Below are 10,240 nucleotides of genomic sequence, written 5' to 3' on the forward strand. Positions count from 1 at the left end.
CCACAACCACTGCCCAGGGAGGGATGGGTAGGGCATGCATCTTGTTGGAAATAAACAAAACCCACTCTGGAGAAAGGGATGATATTGGGGCTTATGTGAGGAGTTCAAGGTGGGCAGGGGGTGGGAATGTTGGTGGCAGGGGTTTGGTCTCCCTGAGGAGATTCCAGACATTTTGATTAAGCATGACAGAGCCCAGGAAAACTAGGACCTGCCATCAGGGGTTGGCACAGGAAAAATGAGACACAGCCTCCTGTCAGATTGTTACACTCATGCTCAGTCTCTTTCTCTCTCTCTCTCCCCCTCTCTAAACACACACACACACACACACACACACACACACACACACACACACACACACACACACACACCAGTGTCCGAGATGGAGAATGAAGGATGCCCACTAATGCATTCCCCTACCTTCCAACTTCTTAGAAAACCAAATAACCCATAGTCTCGTTCTCTGTGCATAGAAGCTAGTCTAACCTAGACAACCTCATTCCAGATCTTTGTACCAGAATCATGATAGAACTCACCCTCTCAAGGCCTTCTAGGATCAGTAGGAAGTTAAAACAGTGGGGAAGACAGTGGGAGGTTGATGGACCAGAACTTTTGCAGTTTCTTGGACAACTTTAAATCTGAAGACAACTAAGGAGCGCTCCCTTTAGAGAGACATGCCTAAATCATAGTGATGCAATACTGTACATACAGTTTTAGAAAGTCATGGGTCCTCCTCTCCAAGACCTGTCTATCAGCCCTGCGTTAAGATTCCCCCATCCTGAAGGATTCAGTCACGAGGAACAGAGCTGCATAAGGGGCAGAACACAAACATTGCCGGCACTGCATCCAACACACCTGGAGTCCCAAGCTAAATGATGTCATCCTGAGACTCCGAGATTCACAGGTGACGATGTCAAATGAGTGACACATCCCCAGGAGAAATCATCCCTCATGGAACACTGGCTCCCAAGGCCCTCAGGAGCTTTCTCAGGACCATCCCTTAGGTTCCAGACCTTCCGGCACTTAGGGTACCACACTCCTGGGCCTGCGGGAGAGCAGGCCTGGAGTGGCAAGAAGAAACATTCTCAGGTGATGGGATGCTTAATGGTTGATGAGGTGGGAGCTTAGGGGAACAATCAGGTTGGGAGATGGACTGGTGAGTAAGTTGATTTAACCAAAAAAGTTTTAAGTGTTGTTTTATGTTCATGTAACTCAGGGACCTGCCCACTGCTCTAATCTTCAATGTCTCCAGGCCTTGAACAGAGAGGGATTATGGTTTCCCTCACTTACATCTAAGGCCCTGAACCAACTCTTCTGGGATCGGTGGTTCTGAGAATCTCTCTTTCTTTCATGGTAAACCCTCTCACCACCTGCACCTGGAAGGGTATGACCCAGCCCTGGGGTCCCAGAAAGGCAACCGTCACCGTTTATAGAACATTTCCCAACATTCCAGACGACGGATGGGGTATGGGCTTTTGTTGGTGTTGCCGTCATGATTCAAAATATCATAGAACTGATAGGAAAGACAGTCCACTAGAGACTAGAGATGAGCCCAGAAAAAACGACACATAGTTGCTAATCAAGACACTGTATACGTGGTGAGTGGGAGTAGAACTCTAGGTGCCACACACACACTCACACACACACACACCCAAACCACACTTGACACACACACACAGATTTCATGAGCAGACATCACCATCCAGGATGAAGAAGAGGACAGATTCCTTTAATTCTCAAATGTTCAGCATGCATATTATCCCTTGTTTTGGATTGGTCAGACTTGGGACATCCATGAGACATTAATTAAGAGGAAGTTACACAGGCCGGTAGCTCTGTGGGCCAGTCTTGGGCTGGAGAGGTCTGAGCTGGTTCAGACAAATTTGGGAGTCAACCGCAGAAACAAGGCATTTCAGTCCCTGGGTACTGATGAAGTGAGCCAGGGAGAGGGTGTAGACAGAGGAAAACAGAACCTGACACCAAACCCTTGAACTGCCCCGGTGTTTAAATGTGGGTGGAGCAGACTTACACAGATGTGGGCAGGGAGGGAGGAAGAGAACCAGGAGAGAAGCTGACCCAGGAACCAGGCTAGGGTCCAGGAGGAGGAAGTAGGTTGAAAGGATTAGGGCAAAAACATAGCAGTCACTAGGGGTCTTGACAAGGGCCATTTCAGTGGTGCCAGGAAGGTAGGGGTCTCGACAGTGGGTAGAGAAGTCACTCTAGAAATATGGGTGGGAGGGGGAACGGAGATGTGGGGCTGTAGCTGGGGGGTATGAGAGAAGGGGAGTTTTTCATGTTTATTTTTTACGCAGATGGGAATGATTCAGAAGCGAAGGGGAGAAATCAAGGCAGCGGAAAGGAGAAAGAGGGGCTATGCCAACCGAGACCTGAAGTCCTTGGGAAGATGTCTCCCACAGGAGACAGAAACTGGCGTTTCGTAAGATAAGAGGTATCTAACACGTCACGCGTGAAGGAAGGGAGTTAAAGTTTATTCAATTTAGCTGTGAGAGAAAATATTTCTTGCTTCTTTCTCTTCAGGTGGTTTGTGTTTATAGGTGGGGTTGGGAGAAGTCTCCTTTAACGGCAAGATTCCTGGCAGTGGAATGAAGCCTGCCTGAGCTAATCAAAATTTCAAAAGGCTTATTTAGATGCACTTTATTGTATCAAAAGGGCATGGGTGAAGTGTGGGCTGTTTACCACTATCTAGGTCACACTTATTAAAATATAGAAATCTGAGATCTCTTTAATTCTTAAGATGAAAACAAATATTTCCAGACAGCAGCGAAAGTACAAAGGAACATTCCATCAGCATGGCCTCAAAATTGGTAGAGTTAAAAAAAAAATACAGTAAGCGTTGCAGTCAAATAGTCCAGGAAGCCAACACAACACCACTCTACTCTATTTTTGTCTAACTTTGTGAAATAATGATCTGGTCTTTACCCACACTCACTAACAGAAGAACAGCCAGTCACCGTTGGGAGTGAGTGTGACGGGTGTTGTATTCCTTGGACATAGCACAGATCTCTGGAAATGCATTGCTGCTGGTGGTGAAATTCGTCTTCCAGACGAATTTCTCTTCCAAAGAAAAAGTTACTTGGGTTTTTTAAACTTTGTATTTCTTCTCAAAAAGTGAGGAAGAGCTATCCAAGGAAACAGAAAAATATGCGGAGAAAGACAGTTAGTCTTAGTTGCTTCTTGAGTGCCCCCAGTGAAGTAGGTGCAAATATGCATTGCAGAAATGAAGGAAGGAGAGGCTTCCATGGGTTTGAGGAAACGAGGGCAAGTGCTTGGGATCTTTCTTCATGAGTAGTGCTCTCTTCAGAATCCAACCTGTAGCTTCCCCTTCCTTCCTGGGATTTCCTTCAGCATTTAAGCATTTGATCTTTGTCATAATTTCACAGGCTTTCTTTCCAGAGCTCTCTAGACATTTCCTGTTCTCTGAACACTCTTTGCCCCTCCTCACCAGAGGATTCTTACTCTTAGATTTGCCCCAACAGCAATTATCACTTTCCAGAACACATTAATTAACATTAGTTGAACTGAACAACCACAACAAAAATGTGTCTGCTCTGGGTTAGGTAAGCATTGACATGCTACCCTAGGGTGGAACCACAGGCTCTGTTGGGTTTTTCTTTACTCCCTAGTCTCCATGCCCTCCCAGATTCAAGTGAGACAGACGGACCATGGGGTCCAGTCTGCCTTCCTTGACCACCTTGCTCAGGACATCTTGCAGCACCTGGGAGATCACACACCACTCAAGTTTTCAGTGAAGTTTCCAGGGCCATGTGAAGGGTGGGAATGAGTGGAGAAGTCTGGGAGGGGTCCCTTGGCTGAACACCAGAAGGAGTGGGGAGCCTGCCAGCAAGCCCTAGAGGGTGACTCAGTGGGAAACAACTTTATAGAGAAGAGTGATGAGTAGGGATGTAGCCAAAAGAGGCGTGAAGAGAAGACGCCTTTGACACATTACAAAGTTAATGTGGCATGGCGGTTTAGTCAGCATTTCTCCTGATTTGTACTGAGATTTCTCCTGGCCCAGCTTCTGTTTACACTCCAGCTCTGAACCCTGTGGGACCCTTGCTCACAAACGGGGCTCCTCCATCCCTGGCTTCCAGTGAGCTCCTCAACCATAACTGAGAGAGCAAAGGAAATCAGTTGCCTTTGGAGCCACTGATATCTTGAGGGTACATGGTGACCACAAAAACAAAGAGTTGTGCTTGTGGTTTGGAATGTCATTCCCGTCGTGAGGATGCGTGTAATCCTGTGTATGCAGAAGCTTGCTTGTGGTTGAATGTAGGGACAGATTACAAACTCTAGCATGTGTTTCTAAGAAACACTGATACCCTTTCCTTTGGTGATTATTATTAGACCAAAGATGTCACAGGAGGAAAACCCCACCATGCTGACAGCCTCAGACTATTCCCCATTAGCTTGGCTAGCCAGGAGCACCAGCGCTAGTCACAGTCTGCAAAAGAGGCCTCCTGCTTGCGGGCTCTGGTGTCACCCTAGTACAACAACAGCTCCAAGTTGCCAGTAACAACTACATGCAAGATATGACCTCTCTGCGTAGCCCTCTGTACCAGCTAGAGAGTCTGATCCAGAAAGAGTTGGGTGGGTCCCAGTCTAACTCATAAAACCTATTTTAATACTCTTTTTTAAAAAGCCCTAATTCCCAAGAAACTGATATGTTATTGCCTATTTATATGGGGAAGGGGAGAGTGTGGAACAAGGTGGAAACAGCTTCCTAATGTTTACCTTTTTATATCTTTGTGAATTTTGAACCATATGAGCATATATGAATTTTTTTAATAATAAGGAAAAAAACCTCATTATCTCAGGAAGTTTCTTCTAGCCAAGAGTTTCCAAACGGTGTTTCTTAAAGTTGCCTAGAGAAGAGAATTCACACCCATAGATCTTTATCAGGTGTGTGCTACATGCCTGTGACCTTTGATTCAAAGTGACTGCCTCCCAAAGGCCAGGGACTCCTCAAGCAATGCATATGGGATAATGTCCTCCGTCTCCAGTTTCCATAATCTCATGGCCTCTGAGAAAGGTGTGTAATGAGATAAGATGATTCCCTATATCCCCAATCCCAAAGGGGGACCCCAGGGAGGTAGAAGGGTCTTTTGTAGACTGAGAGGAGGAGTAATCAGCAATCCCCGCCCCCCATGTCTGACACAGACATACCCCACTTTTGGCTGGAGACCATCTGCCGTGGTTTATTTACCACCACAGCCATGAGGGGCTATGGTGGAGTCTGAAGGAAAGCTATGTACCTCCATATGCATTTTTTTAATGATTAATTTCTTTCTAGAACATTAAAGTAGTTGAAGAAATATTGAAAGATTGAAAAGTGGGTGTATTAAAACTCACAGCATTATTTTAAATTTAAATATTTGACTTATACTTAAGTAGAATTTACTTTCATTTTAGTTCTGCTTAAATTAATTAAAAATTATTTAAGGTTGTCACTTAGTCCAGAGCAATTGTCAGACATGGCAATTCTCTCAATTAAAAATGAGATAAGCAAAGAAGCGTATTTAGAAAATACCCAAATGTAGTTTGCTTTCACTCATGCCAGGGGCACACATTTTTCCTTTCGCCTCAGGCTCCACTATGGCTCAAACTGACACTGATTTTTTTTTTATTTAAAATTTGGATATTTTGTTCATCATGGATGTTTTGTTGTATTTTGAGAGCATAATTCTGATTTTTTAAGAAATACAGCATCAAAATATTTTTTTTCTTGATTGCTGAGTTTTTTGATGTCCCCTTAAATTTTGCACTCAAGGTGAGTACCTCGCCCTAGTTCCGGCCCAATTAACCATGGTGGCCCAAAGGTGACCTTTGCCCTGTGGATTGCTTCCGGCATCACTGATGTCAGATTTGCATCTTCATTCAAATCATAACCAACTCAACAGTCCTCTCAATGCCCTTGACTGAGGAGCCGTTTTCCTTCAGAGAACTTGTTTCTGCATTATTCTCATTATTCAAAGTCCTAAGCCCTGGAACCAGCTCCAGTAATTCTCTATTTTCCATGCATAAAGCTACTCAGAGAATGACCAGCCACTGCCCGTCAGCCTTTGGCTAGATGGAGTCTCTGAATGTAATTCTCTTAATCTCTTGCAAGGGATTTAATCACTCGTAACATACGCTGCCTGATCCAGTGTCCTGACGGAGCCACGTCCTGGTGAAGCAGGATAACCAGAAGGAGGAGTGACCCAATGATGCACGAACAACTAACACCTAACTCCTTCCAACGGTCCCCAGTCCTCCTCCGGATGCCACTTTGTGAGAAGGGGCATTCTAGTGACTCCTTTTCATCTCCCCAGCTGATACCCTTCCCCCCACCAGATGTCTACAAGCCGGAAAAGAGGGGTGGACAGTTGTTTCCTTTGTAAAGAGCTGCAGCATGAATATAATTTTCCACATGCTGACTCATGAGACTGTCAGTGCCCCAGGATCCAGTACACAGTTCCACTCCTTTGCCGACTTCAGGGGTAGGGTGGGGGACTGACTTTAATCTAGTAACTTAAGTTACTCGTTGCCTCCATTTTTCCCACAAAAAGAACACTTACTCCCTTCTGCAGGCAGAAGACAGACTCAGTGACCTCTCTCAGTCTCCTCCAACCACAGGATTCCATCGGGCTATTATTAGAATCATCTGGACAGAGCTTCAGTGTGACACGAGGCGTCTGGGTGTGCAGAACCAAATGAAAATGTTTATGGGGGTTCCGGCACACCAAACCACCTCTGATGACTTTCTGGTGTCATTCAGCTTTACCAGGGCTATTTCTCTGAGCATTTCTTTCCGGTAAATGCTTCTGCTTCTTTCTCTCCTGTTTTCCCTCTTCACTAGGTTCTGCTTACACAAAGGTGGGAAGCCTCATTCCCTCTGGTACCCACCCTGGCATGTGGAGTACAGCAGGAGGTGAGAACGTGGGCTTTGCCATCAGGTCTTTGGTTCCTCTTCTATAAAATGGGATGATAATATGTGACTCACAGTATATTGCGAGGATTATAGCTGATCAAGGGCAGAGCACAGTGCTCAGCACTGAGCGAAGACAAAAATATTAGCTGTTGAGTCCATAAATGAGCCTTTGCATGATAAAAAATAGCTACACCAGAAAAGCGCGAGAATGTGCCTATTGCACAAATTCAAGAATACAGAAGTATACAGAGGAAAAAATGAAAGAGCCCTTTCAGTGATTGCCCCTTCCCCTCTCCCTCCCTTCCTCTTCGTTAATAATAGTTCTTTCTTTCTTCGTCTCTCTTCTTTGGGGGAAGAAGGAGTTAATTATCTGATATGTGAATTTGTTCTTACTGTAAAGATCCAAATGGTCAGAAGCATACCACTGCCCCAAATTTGAAGAAGATCCCCTTCATCACGTCCTTTCCTCTTCTGCCCCTGGAGGTGACCACTCTTGCTAGAGATTTTTCCCATCTCTGTTCTATAATTTACAAATATGTAATACACACACATATACATACACATACACATTTAGGCTTTTTAAAAAAATATATACATCTTTCAAATATTTTTATATCACAGAATTCAACTGTATTTGCTATCTTGAAACTGTTTCTTTCTTCCTTAGCCATATGTTTTCAACATCTTTCCATTTCAGTACACACAGATCCATTAAATTCTTTTTAATGGCAATATGGTATTCTGTAATGACATACGTACTCCAACTTACTTATTTCCTGTTGGTAGACATTAAGGTCATTTGCAAAATTTCACGGTCATATAAATAAATACTTTCAACCTCTGCAGGCGGAATACCAAGTAACATCTCTGCTGTCATCCACACTGGCACCTGTCCCCAGTGTGGCCTGGAGGCAGTCAGTCCCTCTGCTGTCAGAGAAGCACCGTCCTGGGTCTGAGCAAGGACCCCTATAAGACCCAAGGTCATTCAGATCCTTGCACCACCGCACCTAGAGCCACGCTGGTGGCTGCTGTCAAGGTCCAGTTCCTTGGGGACCACATGGAAGGGCTGGAACCCAGGCAATCTAAGTGTCCCACAATCAGAAAATAGGAAAGGGCAAGACTCTTTAAGGAGGTTGCCTCCAACTGGGTTTCCTTCCTTGAACGACTGGCCCAGGAGTTAGAAGTGATAGATAATTTGTATTTCTCTGGTATTTGAAGATTTTAAATGTGAGCAAATGGAGATTTTAAATATGAGTCATTGCCCAGGAGCATCCACTACAAAACCCAAAAAGGAACATCATTTGAGTGAAATGCTGACATGACAACAGATGGTAGAGCTGTGTGACCACCCTGTGTCGGCACTTTGCAGGTCTCCCATAAAGATCTGTTGAATGAATGGCGCTGGAGGTGGAGGAGGACGAGGCCGTGAGAAAGCTCGAGTAGAATAAAGATCTGGTGTGACCAAGAGCATTACGGGCGCTAACATCTGAGGGTTCCTCCTCACCCTGGATCCCTCCCCTGGGAGCCCTGGGATCAGGGGCCCACCGGCACAGGGGTTGTGCTCGGAGTGGTGCTGGCGTTCTCCACGCGCGGGAGATGGCAGGAGCTGCTGGACATAGGAGAGGCAGCCCAGGCTACTGCAGTTCTCCAGAAATGTCAAGGACCGTACTCATGTTGAGAAAGCCATAAAGATGCATCCAGAAAGTTCCAGAGTACCCGCAGGAAGATGGCGCATATGAAAGGGTTTAACTGAAGAGACTTTCGTGAAGGGATCACTGATGGAGGTGGGCAAGATTAAAAGAACCACAACAGGTAATGAGGTACCCAGGGACTAGCCACTGGGGAAGCCATTATTTCTCTTAGGCCTAAAGGAGGTGAGGGGAAGAAATGGTTTTGCTGGAGCTCCCTGAAGAAGAAGGGCAACCTCATGGAACTGTGGCCACAGAGGACCCTAGCCACAGCCAGGACCTCAGTCAATCACGAGGAGGAAAGGAGAATAGGTATCTAGACCTCCCTCTCTTCCCATCCCCGGATCCTCTGCAGATGGCAGTGAATCCCAGTGGCCAAACCCACCTAGAAGCAGAGCAAGGCACAAAGGGTAGGGGATGGATTTGGGCAGGGGGGTTGGGGGTGGGGCAAACAGAAGAGATTCAACATGTCAGGTCAGCTTGGGGTTTCAGAGGTGGGGGTGAAAGGCAGTAGCCTGAGCTCAGGCAGGACCTGGCTCAGCCATCCTAAGTGAGTCCCCGAAGCCCTAGCTATATGGCCAGCTCCCTGATGCCCACTGGTTTGGGTGGACTGACCCTGGCAAAGGAGCCAAACAAATCTCCAGGATACAGGTGCTAAAACCATCTCCAGGGGGTGGTAGACCACTTCCAATTCCATCTAGAAAAGGGAAAAAGTGCAAGTTACTTAAGAGAGCCTGTATTCATGTCCCTGTCACTTTCCTGCAAGGGGGTGAGGGTGATTTTGCAAAGTACAAAGGAACCAGGAACACAGATGTAAAGAAACCAAAAGCTCTGAATACAAGACAGGCCTTGAGATAGATAGATATTCCTTTTGACATAGAGCCCCGCATTATTCTGACCACTGCAAAGGGCAGAGAAAGGTTCTGAGGGCATTAGGGATAGAAGGAGGCCTTGCTTCTCCCCAGGATGAGAGGCTTGCCAAGCAGAAGGAGGAAGCATACTGCCAACTCCAGGAAGACATTTTTCTCGGGGCAGGGGTGGGCAAACTTGTACATGCCCCGTAAAAGAGAATGGAATGACTGAGTATATGAAGGATTTGTTATCAGCTAGCACACCAGCAGTGTGCTAGTGTTTGATGCACTATCATGTCCATTCTTCATTGGTTGCCACCGAATTTTGATTAATATGTACAATTGGTTTTTGCTAAAATGTAGAATGCGCATTCCTAGAGTCCTATCTGGCAAATAAAATATTTTGTCACAGAAATTTTCCAATGTCATGTTGAATACAATTCATCGCAAGTAAGAGGTACAAGGCATGACATGATAACAGTCTAGCACCAAAAGAAATTTATGGATTTATTAAAATGTGGGAGAATAACACGGGCCGGAATAACATGGTGGTTAAACATGCAGGCTCTGGAGCCAGACTCTCGAGGTTCAAATCCTGGCTCTTACTAGTTATGAGATTATAGTTGAATTTCCTCATGAATAAAATAGGGGTACTACTCACCCCCATAGATTGTTAGGAAGATTGTAATATTTGTAACACACTTAGAATATCACTGGCACATAAATATTAGCATTACCTATTACTTATGCTATCCTTCATTCACTATTCACTCAAA

The 10,240-nt window shown here is 45.4% G+C and overlaps 1 long non-coding RNA gene across 1 annotated transcript in view; it reads right to left on the bottom strand.

The window, feature by feature from the left end:
- LOC141373515 (uncharacterized) overlaps positions 1-6,680 on the bottom strand; it is a 64,641-nt gene extending 57,961 nt beyond the window's left edge. The window contains exon 1 of the long non-coding RNA XR_012379582.1: positions 6,573-6,680. This is a non-coding gene — a long non-coding RNA (uncharacterized lncRNA). The remainder of the gene's footprint in view (positions 1-6,572) is intronic.
- Between the last annotated feature and the right edge of the window lie 3,560 nt (positions 6,681-10,240).

Source organism: Callorhinus ursinus, unplaced genomic scaffold (assembly GCF_003265705.2).
Source record: "Callorhinus ursinus isolate GAN/ISIS: 27379988/994484 unplaced genomic scaffold, GSC_fseal_2.0 scaffold10, whole genome shotgun sequence".
Lineage (NCBI taxonomy): Eukaryota > Metazoa > Chordata > Mammalia > Carnivora > Otariidae > Callorhinus > Callorhinus ursinus.